The sequence below is a fragment of the Telopea speciosissima genome, chromosome 1, assembly GCF_018873765.1.
Source record: "Telopea speciosissima isolate NSW1024214 ecotype Mountain lineage chromosome 1, Tspe_v1, whole genome shotgun sequence".
NCBI lineage: Eukaryota > Viridiplantae > Streptophyta > Magnoliopsida > Proteales > Proteaceae > Telopea > Telopea speciosissima.
The window spans coordinates 3385382-3401056 of record NC_057916.1 but is presented as its reverse complement, the minus strand read 5'-3'; the positions used below and the strand labels follow the sequence as shown (position 1 = coordinate 3401056).

At 36.2% G+C, this 15675-nt stretch overlaps 1 protein-coding gene across 1 annotated transcript in view; it reads left to right on the top strand.

The window, feature by feature from the left end:
- The first annotated feature begins 6362 nt into the window (after positions 1-6362).
- Positions 6363-15675, top strand: part of LOC122648593 (very-long-chain aldehyde decarbonylase GL1-9-like) — a 29810-nt gene continuing 20497 nt past the window's right edge. The window contains exons 1-2 of the mRNA XM_043841807.1: positions 6363-6373; positions 9499-9506. The gene's annotated coding sequence lies outside the window, so the exon portion shown is untranslated. The remainder of the gene's footprint in view (positions 6374-9498; positions 9507-15675) is intronic.

Here is a 15675-nt window from a genome sequence, read left to right as displayed (position 1 = left end):
ATTCCCCTACAATCCCTCACATGGGAGCTGAAATGACCACTTACCCATTGTTTGGACACACTTCCCAAGGCAATGGGTAAGTGGTCATTTCACTCCCATGTGAGGGATTGTAGGGAATTGGAGGGTGTCAGAATTGTTGGTGATAATGATCCCATAAACCCCCACCCATTAATTAATGCCTTAAAACTTCCACCCGTCTCACATACATGGTTGTCCTTAAAATAAATATTACGTATAAAATGTATCATTACTAAATATGATAAGAAATTTAAGTAGTTGGGATAATGATTACAAAATGTTTTTTTTAGGTTTAAAAATTTTTCTTTTCCATTCCCTTTAATTTCCCTTGCAACCAAACGGATTCGAAAGGAACATAAAAGAAGGGTTTTCTTCCTCAGTCACTGTCCCTAGTAAGTATAAAAGGCTTCACTTTCTATTACACAATAGCAGATGGGTTACTCCATATGATAGATGACTAGGCAGGCATCTCATTGGTATACTTTCAACTTCAAATGATAAGAGTAAGTAGATAAAGTTACAAAAAATGTCATTTTGTATTTTGTATTCATCTCCATTTGATGGCATTTAGCAGTCATAAATCACGATACAATTTGATTTAATATCACACAATCGTTCAAACAATTTTTAATAAAAAATGATATAATTCAACCGTAATGTTTTAACATTTTTAAATTTTGGATTGTGACAATTCAATTGTATTCTAAATAATAACAAACACAATAATCCAACATTAAACCACCATAAAATTTTTACAAAAATGTTTCAATTGAAATGATACAAGTTAGTGATTATATTTTTATCTTTCTTAGACCTTTGATTTGTATGATAAACCCCACAATAGCTAAAATGGGAAAAAAAAAAAAATGAAGAAGTTGGTTTTGCATGTTAAATGTCTAAACTCTAAAGAGGCAACAACAAAAAAAATTTGAATTGTATTATTCCTATTATAATCTTTTAAATTGTAATATTGTATGATATTAGATGAGGTTGGATCATTGCATTTCTCATGATTTAAAATACTAATTTAATTTTCATAATCCAAATCAAACATCTAAAAATGTTAAAATAGTATGGTTGAATCTTATCCTTTCAATTGTAATCTTTTTGAAGTTATTGATTGTTACCATGGTGTTTGCTATGATTTTTAAATACTATATAAATGACCATGATCTAAATCAAATGCTAAAAAAAGTAAAAATGTGATATTGAATTGTATCTTCCAATTAAAGTCTTCTTTTATATATAGAGGAACTTGGGGCATTTAGATCATTTCATCCTCCTATATTAACATTCCTTGACACGATTTGTGTTTGAGGTCCAAACATAGTATTTAAAAACGTTAGGTATCTTAAATATAATTTTCTTAAACATTAGGTATTTATTGTGTAATTTAGTAAAAAAAACAGAGAATACAAACCATAATTGGAAACCACATTCTCTTCAAAACCGGTGACTTGAATGAATCATACCTAGTTAGCAAAGCTAGGTTACAAGTAGAGCTGAAGAGGAGAGCTACCTAGGGATGAGTTTGCATCTAAGATTATTCTGAGTGATTGTAAAAGATGAAACTAGCCATTGTTGTGGAACCAGAAGTCTTCACTGTGGTAGCTTACATAATCTTGAATACAGACACATGATAGGAGCAAGGAGAAGTGATAGGACTCAGCGAGTTTCATGTGACTACTTAGACCAAGTCTAATAACTTTTTTATATTGGCCGAGTTGTCTACATGACTCTTGACCAAGTTTTACCATTTTTTACTCGAATTGGGTATGACTCATCCGAGTCAATACATGATTTTCCAACTATGATATGAACAAAACAAATCCTATTCAAGTAAGTTTGTTAAATTTCAAACGGATAAGGTTTTGCGCACAACTGTGCATGGTGCATGCTCATGCTTGCAACTGTTAGATGAGAAGAATTTTCGTAAGTGGCACCATGTGTTTCAAATTATTTAAAAACCTTTTTTTTACCTATGACTCAAAGACCATTTTATCTTAATGATATGGTTTGGGGTTTTATGGAACTGGTAGAGACTACAATCAAACTGGACCAATCAAAACTAAGCCGCTGAACCAATAATAATCCAATAAAAAATTGGGAATTTTTTTTTTCTCAATGATTTCCTTGTGTACATGTAAAATCACAATCTAAGCGAACATAATAGTAATCCGATTACAAAGGGATAAAAAAAAACCGGATACAAACCAATTAAAACCAAAACTTCTTTAACGGTTTGGGTTTCACAATAGACCAAAATTGGTTTAACCTGATTAAAACTATATCGAACCGATCGGTTTTGATTTGGCCAAGTCAATTTCAATCAAGAATTGGTTGAAATCGGCTAAAATTGGGCCATAGCCATAGTTTTGGGATGTGGATCAACTGTTTCTACTAGAGTAAAAAACGATGGTATCAAATTTTAGCTTGACTGGTTTGATCAATTGTAATCGACAAAGAAAACCCAAATCTTCTACCAAAAAAAAAAAACCTAAATCAAATCGAACCAAATGTATATTCCTATTGGTTGTGTTCAATATAGGGCTTTTAGGAACTAGTACTAAATGAAACCGATCAGATCAATCGTTGAGATTGGTTGGAAAAAAAAAAATAGATAAAAAATGGAAGGGTAAAGAATGGGCAAGCTAGTGCTATGCCCAACATTGTGTCTGCCTCTTCCCCCGGTGGAAAAGTCCCCTAACCCCTCCCATATCAGCCTCCCATTGGTTGAGCTGCTAGTTCCAGAAAATCTAACAGTGTGTCCAACCTCTACCTTTAAAAAATATTATAAATATAAAAAAAAGATTGGATCACTAGAGTAATGCATTAGTGCCTTTGGGTTTATATTTTTCCACCCGACATGAATATACCATAATATAAGAACCTGTTAAGATTGAATTTTTTATCTTCTCAAATGTGATGCACTATGAAGTGTACCTTTAAAGAGCATTCGACGATGGTCAAGAACATGTTATTGAATTTTTATCCTTTCAAATACAATAGCCACCGTCGGATGCACTTTACATATGCACTAGAAAGTGCAACGCATTTGTGAGGATGAAAATCCGTTAGGACTACCGGGCTACCCATAGGTCGAAATTGAACCTCAAATCTACCTTGACACACGACTATGGACGCAGGGAATAAGCAGCGAAGCGAAAGAAGTTCGCGCGAATTCTCTGGCAGAGCGAGAGAGAGACAGAGAGAGAGGGGTAGCAAGTGCCACAAACAACTAACAAGGCCGTTCGTTGGCTCGGCTTTACGCCGAGCCGTTTGAGACAGCTGATGGTGGTGGGGCTTCAGCTTCGCTGACGGGTTGGCAGTGATAGTGGAGTGTCTGGGTGGGTCTTCTTCATTATTAAAATATTAGAAAATAAGTACGGTCGTTAACGAGGTGGGCCCCAGCATTGCGTAGGCATTGCCGCATTAGGACTTGATGGTGACTGGACAATTTGCGCTAGGGTCTGCGCACAAGAGTTACCACGCGGGTTATCACGGGATTCATTAAACTACATCCAACGGCTAGGATGGTTCCATCACATTAGTTCATGGAAAATTCCAAACAACGTGTTGGTGCAGTGTAGTGGACCTTCGTCTGCACGGTGTGTGGCCCACAAGAATCTGGAATGCCCATCGTCACATACTCATGACACGACACGCACACCACTGTGGCACTTTTTGACACTTCCCATCCTCTTCTTGTTATTTTGGGAAACGGTTCCGTCATCCGTTAGACATAGGAGGTCATAGCCGAGTGGAAACTGGGGAAGAGTTTTCTGAGCGTGGCTCCTGCGCAATGAGAATCCATAACTAAGGGAAATTTATCAACGGGGCAGTCAGGTAGTGCATCGTACTTGAAAATCCAACCATCCATTCAATACTTGAGAAGATAAAAAGACGTCACTATTTATGTTTTTACGATTGGATTTTCCAGTGTGATGCATCGCACTTGAAAGAATGAAAATCCACCACTAACTAAACATTAAGAGCAAGTTACAAGTATCTCCCCCTACAGTTTGGTTTAATTATAAGTAACCCCATTTGAACAATTACATGTACCTCCCCTCGAATATGGTGAGACTTACAAATAACTCTAGTTCATTAAGTTGTAACAAAAAAATTCGTAAATGGTCATATTATCCTTCATTAGTGTAGTTTTACCCTTTTACCCTTAGTTTAGTCCAATTTATACTTTTCATAGGGCTGAGACAGTCATTTCAGACAAGGTGGTTGAGAGCACATGAACTACACTCTTGGACAAAGTCTTAATTCCTCATATTTATTTATTTTTGGGGAAAGATAACGCTAACCGAGCCAATAGCCCCTATGACTAGACTTATTTGGGGTCCAAAATGACCGCCCCGCTATGGAAAGGTGGAAATCCCGCCTCCCATGATGCCTCCATGCACCCTCTAATTTTCTAAACATAAAAGTTAGGTTTTACTTCACTTTTCACCTTAACTATCAAGGAAATTTTTTTTTTTAATTCATTCCCATCTCTAGCTTTCGTTATGTTCTGAGCACCTCATGTTCTTAAGAGTCTTTGGGGATGATTTTCATTCATGGCCATATAAGGAGGAGTGGGTTACAATGCGTCAAATAAGGGTGGTTGATTATTTCAACTCCCTGTTGTCCAACTCTGATTGAAAGTTTTCTTTTACTGTTACTTTTCATTTTGTGTTATCATTGAAAATTTTATTTTTCTTCTTTTCCATTCTGACCAAAAGGTCAATTATTGGGTTTCAGCAACAACGTGAGATTTAAATTGAAAAAAAATTCCCCACGACGTCATTGTGGGAAGGAATGTACACACCACACCAATGATGGTGCAAATAATGGTATCATCCTCAAAGGGCATCCACATGGGGCCTACTACAAGTAGGAGAGAAAAAATAATAACGAACCACATATGAAAGGGAAATAGTATTCTTGCCTTGTGGGAAAGTTTTTCATTTAAATTTTATGATAACATCATATCAAGAAGTAAAATTTCTCATTTAAATTTTATGATAACATCATAGCAAGAAATAAAATTCAAATTTCATAAAGTACTTGAGGATGATTGATACAATCATTAGAAAGATAAGTATAAATTTTCAGGGATATATCTTGCTTCTGTCCAATTTTAAATTCATTATTTGCTGGTTTAAAAGCAAGTTGGTTTAATAAATTATTTTCTTAAAGTACTTTTTAGAAGATAACAATGGAGGTTAGATGGTAGGAAACCTACAGAACATATGCCCATTTGACTGAACACAAAATATTCAATTGCAGAATTCCACCAATCAAGTGTTATCAAGAGGAAGATAACACGAAATAAACACTTATTAAGTTTTTTCATATGGTCAATGCACCAATAAATATTCTCACTTAATTTTTAATTTCTGATTTAAATCTCATGAGTTATGCTTGCATAAGTGATGAGATGAAGTATTACCGAAAGGAGGAGGGGGGAATGTAAAACTTTTTGAGCTATCCATCTTGATAAGCTTATTAAGGCAGCAAAAATATTTGTTGTGTGACAGATTGGATGGGGTCCAAAAGTTCTTTGTTCACAAGAAAAACTTTTGTCTAAAGTGATAAATTTGAGATTTGAAAATTCAGGGCGTACCCAATGCACGAGGCTCCCGCCACTGCGGGGTCTGGGGAGGGTCATAATGTACGCAGCCTTATCCCTACCTTCGCAGAGAGACTGTTTCCAAACTCGAACCCATGACCACTTAGTCACAATGGAGCAACTTTACCGTTGCACCAAGGCCCGCCCAGATTTGAAAAATCAGGATTATGAGATATTGCACAATACCAGTTGGAGTACCATAAGTATGCATGGATATACATGGGGAAGTATGTCGATACACTTGAGGGTATTTAATTGAATTAGATTATAATTTTGACAAAGTGGCTAATGGAGGCCATTTACCCTCTCATGTATGCTATGCACTCTCTTGGTACCAATCGCATCGCCCTTGAACTAGCGTGGGACCAATAAGAGGATGCGCGGGGCATTGACTAGGGGGATTTTTCATTTTTTAAGGAAGTGAGAAGGTCATTTTCATGGGGGGGGGGGCTGTGTCTTGGTGCAGGTTGCACGAGATTAGACAACATTATTTTTTCCTAATTTTTAAGGGAAAAGGTTGGGCATGCTGCAAGGGTGCCCAACACGTGTCATCCTCTCGTCTCCCCCTTTAGAAATGACCCCCTTGCCCTACTGTGTCCAACCCTGTGATTGATGTATGCCACTAGCTTACCGAAAGCTGGCGACATACCCAACCCTCTACCTATTTTTAATATGAAATGATAGAAATTCATATAGTGGAGGAAGGTAGACGTCATTCTCTCTTTTGATGTAGTCAATTATATTAACTAAGGGATTTTCTCAGACACCCCTCAAGGTATCAAATAATTTGTATACTTACTTTTTTTTATCCCTTTTAGTATGGCATACATTTTTTTCCCAATAAGGGTAATAATGTCATTTCACATGTACACTAAAAAATGGGCCTGTCAATTACATCTTTTGATGAATAATTATCACCTCCAATTTGTGGGACCTCCAATTCCTCTAATAGGGAGGAGTGGACCCCACCTTGGGCAGTGTTTTCGGGCAAGGGGTAGGGTGATCATTTCCTCCCCCATGTGAGGAATTGGAGGAATTGGAGGGGATAACGATTCTCTTTTGATAGTGATACAATGATATGTCACTTTCAAATTATTTTTGAAAATCCATTTATACCCATATATATTAAACAATTTCTAGAATAAGACAAGAGGCAATTAGAAGAAGGTGTGAAGTTCTAAATACACTTATAAAGCCTTAAAGGTGTCATACAGATACTCCCATTAACTAATTTAAAAATACATTAGTATGATGAAATCATATATGAGTGGGTAACTACATTTTTCATCATTGCATTACGTGGAAAGATTGAAATTTTATCCTCTCAACAGTCAAACTATATATTTTTAGGAAAAATGATAATCACGTAGTCGGTATCATGCCTCTTTCATATTTTCTATCTTTCTGACACTCTCTCATTCATGACATGTCGGCCCGTATATATCAATTGGGTGACGTCCCCTCCCATGCTCCCATTGGTTTGGCATGAGAGATTCTATCCCACACTGGTAGTATGTCAATCCCCTAACCATTCTCTTAATAAGAAATGATAGATCATGTATATATCAATAGAGTAGGGTTAGTATTTAATGTAGGAAAATGAAGCTATAGTAAGCATTCTCTCTCTCTCTCCCAATGCAGTCAACTCGATTTAACTAATTAAAAAAAGTATTATTATGACTAATCACCCTTAGGTAGGTTTTGGTACAGGTTTCATGTTTGAGGATGCATGATGCAACCAAGTTGTGATTTACCCCCAAAAACAAGAACAAAAACAAAAACAAAAACAAAAACAAAAAAAAAAAACTACCAGTGATAGGTGCAATGTTTGAGAATCAAGAACCTCCATAAAGTTTACTCCCATCAGTAAAGGTGACTATTTTAAGCCAATCATGTCTTGTTTATGGGATCCCTTGACTTGATTCTAATTCTCAGGTTGAGAAAGAATAGTATCGATTCTATTGTTCTAATGTTAATGATTCAAAGGGTAGTAAGTTGGCAAATAAATGTCCTTGTAGTTCTTAAGCAATCGAATTAGATCCAATTTTATTTTTTCGGGTAACCTTTGAACTTAATTCGTAATATTTACAATATAATAAATATTTTATTCATGTAGTATTATTAGTTGGTAAATGCGTAAAAAGGGTTGGAATAAACCTCTTCCACTTACCTTCTCTACCCGGACAGGGTGCTGGACAGAATCCTTTTCGCTCCGCCAAAACTAAAACGTATAAGATCCTTATCCTTGCGATTTTGTTGCATGCCGTGTCCTTTCATGGCGTAGTGAGGCAAGGCAAGGTGGGGCACGACCGTTCGGGTATGTGAGTATTTCTTTTTGGGCAAAAGGCCTAATATTTATAATGAAGAGAAGAGGTGTCTATGTATGGACATATCTCTTAATATATGTGCAAGAGATATGGCTTTTGGATGAGTCACATCCCTTGGCAAATGAGCAAGAAATATGGCTCTTGGCTCACACTCACACCCTTACATATACAAAGATGTATGAATCAGACTCCTACATATACGTATGTGAGGAGACATCTCCACATACTTGGAAGGGTATGAAGACATGTTTCGATGTAAATGAGACATATCCATATGTAAGGTTGTGTCTATACTAAAAGGTACCTAAATTAAGAGGTGTGATCAAGAACAAATTAAGATTTAGAATATTTCATTAAGATTTAATCCTAGTTGTACATGTTAGATTTCAAATAGATGTTTCTGAAAAGGTGTCTTCACTCTATAAATAGAGCGGATGGCTTGCATCCCAACTCCCTCAATCCGTGCTATTCTCCTCTTTCTATTTCTTCCAATTTTATGAGTAAGAGTGTGTGCTCTAGTAGCCTATATTTTTATCTTTCAAGTTCCATCCTTCTTGAGTTTTATTAATCAAGTACATGCCTATTGTTGAAAGCCAACATGTTATTATATCTTTGAGGCTGTTTTGTAGTTACCCGGTTGCATCCATCATTCTTGAGTTTTATACCATGTTTTGCTGATAAAGAGTTCTTTTGGGTTTGAGCAAAACTCCGACGTATTCGAAAGTAAACAATAATCAAATACATGCCTATTTTCAAGAGATAGGTTCACGTTCACGTATGTGAGCGTACGAGAACGGGTCACTTTCGTTCAAATAGAATCCATCTTATGGGACCCACATGGGATAGATTCCATCTGAACGGATGTGACCCATTCTCGTACGCTCACGTGTGTGAACGTGAGCCCAACTCTATTTTTAGAAGCCAATAAGTTGTTATATCTTTGAGGCTATTTTGTATTTATTCGATTTCACGATAGGGCAAAATACAGTATTTTAGAGAGTGTCAAGTGTCACGTCTCAGCCTACATAGATCTTGGAATGTGTATACCCATTGTGGCATTCATCGAGTTGTACAAAGCACTCTCATACCAGTTCAAGAGGAACACTTAAAAAAGACAATTAAGTTCATTCTCTTATTAAGTTTGACTATTATTTATTACAACAGAATCAAGTAGGGCGGGTAAAATTGAAAAACGGATTTCGCTTGTTGCCCTAAAGAAAAAAGAGTGAGACATTTATAGACACTTCATTTTGTTGCCACATCAATGAGGTGCGATAAAATAATATCATATATGAGGATAGAGAGGTCATTTTATATTAAGAGGAGAGAGGTAAGACATACACGTGATAGTGTACATTACTCCAACAGTTAAGAAAACCTTTTTTCAAAAAGGGCCAAAAAAAAAAGTATACTAAAATGCATTGCTCCTTCTAGAATTATGTTCCAAATATAAGATTAGAAGGCAACTTTTATTATAGAAAATAAATAGAACTACAAGAACTGAAAGGGGCCAACCTGATGATGCATGAGGGGGGGGAGGACCAATGATGATGGGTCATTGATTGGTAGGGGAGTGTGTTTGAGTCAATTTTGGCTTTTGATGAGAATGACATTTTGCTTGGAAATACACGAAACCATTAGCCACTCACCCCTACACCTTGACCTAAAAAAAAGATTGAGAACTGGACGTTGTGTTGTGTTGTGTTGTGTTGCGTCGCCTTCGCCCAAAAAAGATTTAAGTCTTTTTCTTCGTCGTGCGAAAGTCTGGTTAGAATGATTTTTTTTTGTTTATGTGGCGAGTGGCCAACATAGCAAAGCAAGAAAAGCTCTAAACAAAGTTTCAACATTTGACAATGCCAACCAAACCCCGGCCCAAAACCCACGAGTCCCACCCAACACAAAGGACCACACCACAACAAATTTATGTATTGGGAGAAAGTATTAGATTATTTTTTTTGTCTTTTTCAAAAAAATTAATAAAAAAGAGAGAATGTTCTTTGGCTACAGCAGAGGTTGTGCCTATGCACATGGGCCTGCCACTCAAGGGGGCAGGGTGGTCATTGCGCCCACCCCCATGTGTCTGGGCACAGCCAGCGCTGCGGCACAGAGAACAGCACTCCAATAAAAAAATAAGAGTTCTTTTGGCAAATGGAATAGAGGAGCAACACACTAATGAAATGCACGGGAATAATTTTGTACATCAAAGGGTGGCAACTGGCAAGGTTATTTCATGTGAATAGAAGAGAGATTGAGAAAGAGATTGCTAACATACCATCCCTTTGTGGTTCAAAGAACCTTTTTTCTTCTTTTTGTTTTTTTCGAAAAAAATTCTTGAGACACTTGAGCAGGGTACACTAGCACTTCGCTGTCTAGTTCTCTCCTTCTCACATGAAATGTCCTTGCTGTTTTTCAATATCGCTTCTCATATGTGGGCTTCTCTATGCCGCTAGCTTATAGAATCCTCTCCTCCTTTTTTAAAAAAAAAAACCTCGATTTCTTTACTTAGATGTTCTTTCATATCTTTTAGATCTGTCAACAACAGAAAAGATTACTTTGGCTATTTGAAGCATGGATTTGGTTATCAATATTGTATCAGTCATATTGAATGTTACATATTGATACGTATTGACTGATATGATAAAAAAAAAATGATTTTTTAATCAATATGTGATTTTTTTGTACTAAAATCAACCAATACAAATCAATATAGCCAATTCATTTCGGTATCGATATCAGTTTCTATGATGACTCAAACCCACCTTGAAAAGGGTCCATGTAGGTTCCAACTTGCAGGCGAGAAAAGGTGGAAAGTAGAACTTTATAGTCTCAATAAAACATTCATTAAAGGAAGAGTGGGATGAGCTTCTAGCTCAATGGTAGGGGCTAGAGTGCTAGAGAATTGGGTCTTTTGAAGGGGAAAAAAATCTCAAGTGAGCACTCAAAAAGTTTCCCAACTTTTTTTTCTCAATAAAAATTAGTAACAATAGTGTAGTGGGGTGCAGTTCAGGGTGGTGAGGGGTTACACTTAGCAACTTGAACATCCAACGGTCCAAACTCATTGATTTCATTTTTTTTCTTTTTTTTGAAGCTTGGCATCGTCAGAGAGGATTTCTTTTTAGTAGAGTAGACTAATAGAACAAGTAATCACATAATAAGAGGACTGAAGTCTAAAATGGCGGCCGAGGATCCATTCTAAACCTAATTACAGCACGTTTGTGATTTGTTCATCCATTGTCTTACTCACTCTTTTAAGTACAGTACTTAGGAGTTGTTTGATTAACACATTGATTCAATATGAAATGATTTATTAGCTTCCAAGAGTCCGCTAATTACATCTACTTGACCAATAATATTAATGGATATGGGTCTACACACCACCGGTGTGTAATGGCATCTATACACCAAATCAATGGGAACACGGAATACGGTTCGTATACACAGAGGCATACGTGTTAGGGAGAAGTAAGAGTCTAAGGAGAAGAAAGAATGTGAGAGTATCATATAGGCATAGACATTGATGATGTGATCATTGTATTTATCACTCATTGTAATTCTTCTTCATACTAATGAATTATTTATCTTATTTATTCAAAAAAAGTGAAAAGATTCTCTTAGCCGACCGCAAAGAGTATATTAACATCCCCTCTCTCTGTTCCTCACATGAAATGACCTCTCTACCCCTATTAGGGTAGAATCGGATCAATGAATCGGCCGTGTTGGATCAATGGAGAATCGACCGATTTGGATCATAATAGGTTGTGACTGATCCCAATTTCCACTAATCCAACACGGTCGATTCACCAAAAAAAAAAAAAAAACCTTAAAAAATTCTATGTTTTTGGATACGATGATCGATTCTAGGGTTATTGAGCACTGATTCAGATTGATTCCGATCCGGAGACAGGCAATGGATCCTGTGTTTTAAAACCTTGGTCGCTATGTATTGAAAGCATTTCGTTGTTCTTCATCGGTGTGCAAAGTCAATCATTTGGGCCAATTGATTTTGGTCCGGCCTAAATCGCCCCACCAATTTAAGGCTACATACCCTTTTCTCTCATTTTGGTAATTGGGCCTTGTAGGCGAGGGCATTAACATGTTTCTATTCAATCATTCGATTACTAATCCATAATTAGGCTCAAGGTAATCAAGCTTTTAAACTGGCTAATCAAAAAATTAGGCTATAAACGATCCTTAATTAATGGGGGTTATAAACGATCCTTAATTAATTTGAGAAGGCATACCAAACACAACTTTAGCATCGGAGAGACGGAGACCATGTTGGGCAACACCGATCTTGAGACCGATTGGCAGATACGGCCTAATCTAAACAAGTCATTGGATTAGAGACCAATTTCACTTAACTAAAGAAGTGGAAGAATCTTTTTTTTTTCTATAAGGTCTTTACAAAACTAACCATTGATATTAAGAAAAATATTTCTAATAAATCATTTTAGATTTCTATCTTTTCATGGGTCATCTGATCAAATTGAGCTGTATAAGGAAGGAAACTATTCTCATTTTGAATGTGGGATGGATAGGGGACCACATAGATTGGCCACGTCTAATAGTTATTAGCTTAAAGGTGGAAGAGGACAACCCACACGTCCTCCATTAAATGGGTAGGAAAATAAAAATTATTTTTTTGACAGCTGATTGGTTGACATGACTCTTTTATTATAGTGTAAAATTATTTAGATTCTAGGTTTTCATGGAATTATAGATTTTAAATAACTAATGAATAATGATTAGAGCATCGCATTAAATACTTGGGAAATTTTAACGTACCTCCCTTGAGGTATCACTTATCAGTTTTGAAAAATTACACATGCCCTTTATTTTTGTAAAAAGTTATCAAATGCACCTATGCTGTTAAATTGGGACTAACAATGCTTAAATTAAATAGATATTGATCAAATTGCCCTTGCAAGTAAGGTTTGAAAAAAAAAACCCACATCTGAAGAGTTGGAATACCTCAAAAATTAGTCAGGATTTATTCCAGTTTCCCCATTGTCAACAGAATCTAAATCAGCAATTATTGACAGTTTTTTTTTATAGAACATCAATTTGAAAAGTTTTTTATCAAAAAAAAAAAAAAAAAAAAAATTTTTGAAAAGTTGATTCTTTACGTTTTTTTTTTTTTAATGGATTTGATTCTTTAGATCTATAGCCCATCTTTTTTTATTTGATAAATAAATTATATTAAAGAATAAAAAATAAATAAATATACAAAAAACAGACATCCACCTAGAACCCTCTTCAAAACAAGTTTAAACAGGGAAATGGGAGACCCCTAAGGCCCTAACAAAAACGGGATAGACTCCACATCAACAAAGTGCTAAAAACAAGGAGGTGGGGTGATTTTCTCCAACCGAATGACTTCCCAGAAGAACTTTATAAATTGATTAAGGGGGATGCTTATTACAAAAATTCTCTTCTCCCCACCTCTCCCCGTTCCTCCCAAAAATGAAAATGAAAGAAAAAAAGAAAAAACCTCTAGTTCTACTTTTTCATATTATTAATATAAAAAACTATAAAGAAAACCTATGTCAATATGCATAGTGATGTTCAGTACCTCATGATCTATGCTGGGCATCGATGGGTCCATATGACGGGGACCCCACAACAAGCTCACATCAAATTTTTTTGGTGGAGTGGTGGGAGGGAGAGATCCCAGTGCTAGATGAGGAACATGAGGTCTCAAACTCAAAACTTCTTAGGGGGCTCGGCTCTACTGTACTAGCTTCAAGCCAGCTGCGTTAGCAATTGTCCTCAAATCACTAATAAAATTTCTGATAGATTAAATCTATAGAAATGATTTTTTATATTTTTATATTCATTACAAATACACTCTTTCATCTTTGACTTTGTGATCCCTTATCGAGAAAACCAATTCTTACATATTGATTGGTGTGGTATAGGAGATTTCCCCTACAATGGCAGTACGTAGAATCCTTGCTGAAAAAGAAATTCTCAATAAGGCACTCAGAAAAGCTTCCATAAAAAAGGGTCTAAAGTAGTATGGGGGATCCATTATTCACCATGTAGGTGTGTTGGCAGGTGTGATATAGCTTAAAAGTACTAAAGAGAGGGAGGCTTTAGAGTAGGAAGTAAACTAATAGAACAAGTAATCACATCTCCAGTCTAAAATGGCGGCAGAGGAGGCATTCTAAACCTAATTACCACACGTTTGTGATTTGTCCATCCCCCGTCCCACTCACTTTTTAAGTACACTACTTAGGTAGTTAGGTGTTGCTTGTTTACCATATTTATGCAACATGAAATGAATATTGGTCTCCAAGACGAGCTAATTATATCCACTAATCCAATAATATTAATAATGGGCAAAAAGTCTATACACTGCTGGTGTGCAATGTCATATATACACCAAAACTATTGGGAGTAAGGGAGGGGACATTCTACGGTTTGTATATATAAAGGACCCACATGTCAAGGAGAGAAGGAGAGAGACAGAAAGAGTATGGGAATGCAGTATACACTAGCGATGTGTATAGTCTTTTTCTATTAATAATATGAGACAATGTATTCTACATGGGAGTGTACCCTACGCTCTCAGATACTGTGTCTGTCTCTCTCCTTCTCCTGTGTAATGATATTAAGTTTGTCACAGATCCTGCAATGATGATTCTATGATGTAGAGAGGTTATTTTAGCTGTAAGAGTATCGAATAAGTCAGTGATTCTATTAGGACCACAGTTGAAAAACCAGGTTTTTTGACTCGACTCGTCTTTCAGAAAAACCTGATGATTCAGCCTTATCAAACCTGATAAAAACGAGTCACGTTTTTTATTTTTAATGCAATAAATAAATTAGTAAAAAATCAAAAAAGGTTTTTCAAAATTTCGACTCAACTCGGATGACTCACCCCAGTCAAAACCCTATTTTCCAACTATGATTAGGACCAATATTACATGAGGTTTGTACTAAATACAATGCAACCCCCTGTATTTTGAAAACACAGGGGGTTGCACTATATTTAATACAAACCTCAATGGGTGACAGTGTAATTTTCTCTTTACTATTTAGATCATGTGGGTCCCATGTAAATGATACTATTGTATGCACCACCATTGGTGTGGTACGGGAGATTCTCCCACATTGGCATTGTGAAAAACTCTCTCCTATATTTTAATAGGAAAAAAAGGTCCCACGATGCCAGGGTAGAGATTCCTTCTCGCATAATGAGTCATGAAGGCTTATACTGACATTGTCTCTCCTCATACAAAATGTGTACTCTTTATCAAATGAATGTCTCCTACCCTCTCATCGGTGCGATTTTCCACTCTGACATTGTCGGAAACCTTTGTCCATTCTAATATAACATGAACTATTTTGAGTTGTGGCAACTGCAACCATTTCTATGGAAAATTGTGACCCACTAAGGAATGAACTTTGAGACTTGAGAGGGTGGATTTCACTATCTTAGAAGGACAACAAATGCAAATGCTATAAGTATGAATAAGTGTTGTTCATGATGGAACTAGGTCCCTTTATTGCATTACTATATTTTTGCTCTCTTTGAATTAAGAAGTAGTAGTTTGCTAAGAATTAATTGGAAACCCTACTTGAATTTAGTTTGCCGATTTTGTTAGGTATCTATGTATAGAATGAAAACCTAATTGCATGAATCCACAACTCATAGACATAGCTTTAAAAAATAGACCAAACCTGCCGGTTGAACTAGATTCG